General features: G+C 38.1%; 1 protein-coding gene across 1 annotated transcript in view; it reads left to right on the top strand.

Annotated features, from left to right (window-relative positions):
* The first annotated feature begins 230 nt into the window (after positions 1 to 230).
* Positions 231 to 2,500, top strand: part of LOC137976199 (N-acetyllactosaminide beta-1,6-N-acetylglucosaminyl-transferase-like) — a 43,658-nt gene continuing 41,388 nt past the window's right edge. The window contains exon 1 of the mRNA XM_068823499.1: positions 231 to 524. The gene's annotated coding sequence lies outside the window, so the exon portion shown is untranslated. The remainder of the gene's footprint in view (positions 525 to 2,500) is intronic.

The raw sequence follows: 2,500 nt of genomic DNA on the forward strand, positions 1-2,500 counted from the left end.
ACACGACTGCGACACTGGGGCAGCAGTGTTTTTAGGGTCCATTTCTTGTGGGTGGGCATTCTGCTTTTGACATTAAGTCTGTAATAGGTAGTATCTGCAGATTTTGCAAAGTGATCTTCTGCTCAATATCTTAATTTAAGTGATTTCAGTTAAAGCTGACCTGCACGTGCGAGCCAAAGCCTAGCCTCTGTATCCAAAGAAGAATCCGACACTTTATAACTTCTCAAGTGTGCCTTGGTGTCCTTATCACATTTTGCTATTGTTACGCATTGAACGTTTGCTGGATTATCAGAACTTGGGCCACAAATTCCCCCAACAAACTCAGAATAACCGCACGAAGCCATTGGTCTGTGTGCTTTGTCCTAATCTCTTGCGTGACAGCTCTGACGACACAATCACGGCACAACTCGCGAAGGTCACAAAGCGTTCGACTGGTTCGATGGTCTTTTGAGGGCTTCGAGGAAACTGATCCAACCAGCGTATACTTATATAAAGGGGGATACTTTTTTTTGTTTGTTTTGCAGGTATGTTCAGAAAGTGAATTAAGGAAACTTGTTTGCGTAAAAATATGGGATGGAATGAATCTTACTGGTATGCAAATTTTTAGGTTAGTTATTTTAATTACCGGATATGTCTGTTGCTCCTGAACCAAAACAGTTAAATTTCAATGACACGTTCCATTTTACCTACAGTAGTTCCAGTAAACCTTAAAGACTCGAATTGCTCAGTGAATAAATCGAGATTAGCGTGTGTGATTTCAATATACCTCGCCTCCGCTTTGGTGGTCAAAGGTCGACTTTTGTTGACAACAGCATGTTGAAATTGGGCCTCAAAAATCCTCCGTTTCATTTACCCAAAAATTTTATTGAATTTAATTGCAGCAGAAACATTGCTTATTCCGATGAATATCGTCCCGTTTGAGAAAGCCATGTACCAGGATGCTTTTTTGACAGTCGAATTTCGTACAAATTTGGCACTCTGCAATCAATTTAAAAAAGGTTAAGTTTTAAAATTTGGTCAAAAATTCCAGTTTGGGTATATTGTACCGTTAACAGCGCTAAAGGGTGAAGGAATTACTCTAGTTGTGCCATGTTGTTTTGAATTTCAAGTTACTCATTCGTTATTTCAAAAATAGCGATTTTTGGAGTCGTTTTCACTCGCTCACAAGGCTCTATACCGAAGGTAAAATAATTATCGAAACAAGCTAAAACATATTTTTCTAAAAATGGTTTTGGAAGTACTTTATTATGACAAAGTTTGGCAATTTTCGATTTTTTTATCTCGCACGGTCTTAGGTGAAAATTGCTGAGAGGCGCTCTTAAAAAGTCGTAGAAAATTCGGCTCTCGTTTGAATGGAAAAATCCTTTCGCTAAAGTTTATTTTTCAATATGGACTTTCAAAAGGTAATTTTTTTTTTCACGTTATGTGCATTTTAACTGCAATGTTATGATACCATATGAAACACTAATAAATGCTAAACCAGATGCACTCATTAATGTGACGTATTAGGTGACTATGGAAACAAATGAGCCACCGAAAAACACGCTATATATTATCTTTAAACGCGTATTTCGCAAAACCGAACTCCGTGATTCCCATTTTTTTATTGCTGGAGAGTAATTGGTACGCTAAGACAAAACTCATTGCAAAGTTTAAGAAAATAGGCCATTTTCGAGATCATGCCTGTTTCCTCTTCAAACCTGTTCTAAGTGCAAAGTTAATCTCGTACCCAGATCTCACTCTGTCACTGGAAATGTGAGATCTGGTAAAATTCGGCAGTACACCATTTTTCATTGGCTACTAAAAAAAGGTTGCGCATTGCAATCTACGCTCCGATTGGCTTATTTCGCGGGGCACTTAGTAAAGTTTGGTTTTCACAAGCTCATGTGCTGGTTTCAATAAATGCCAGTTGTGCGGGGGAAAGTTCTTTTTTTTCCGACGCCGGAAAAGCTTTACAGTTGAGGAAAATCATTACAAAAATTTGCGACGTTTGTGTAAATGGTACCGACGAAAGCCCCACGTACCCTACCACTCGAATACAGTTCTGCGTAGTTTCTTGCTACGAGGTACGCAGAAACTAATAAATTCAAGTTTAAGAATGTAATTTATTCAAAACAGTATTTCTCGTTCTTAAAGCATGACTCGCGAATTAAGTAGTGATCAATTGTGAATTTTACGATTAGATTAACTACATTTTTCGCGAGATCGTGTCAAGAAAATAGCGCTCGTTGCAGTGATTATGTCTAAGCACTCTTTAACATTTTCACTTTCAATTTACGGTTTGGTTAACTACATTTTTCACGAGATTGTGTGAAGAAAATAGCACTCGTTTACTGATTAAGCCTAAGCGTTCGTTTCAGTGATTCTGCAGTTTCTCCGACAATTAAACAATCTCGACCGTTCAAAAACAATCGCCTGTAGCCCTTCTTTCTGTTTCGGCTTAAGTTTAAGGTTTCCTTGTCCTCTACCCAAAAGAATCTCTTCAAGAATACTCTCGAAA

Source organism: Montipora foliosa, chromosome 11 (assembly GCF_036669935.1).
Source record: "Montipora foliosa isolate CH-2021 chromosome 11, ASM3666993v2, whole genome shotgun sequence".
Taxonomy (NCBI): domain Eukaryota; kingdom Metazoa; phylum Cnidaria; class Anthozoa; order Scleractinia; family Acroporidae; genus Montipora; species Montipora foliosa.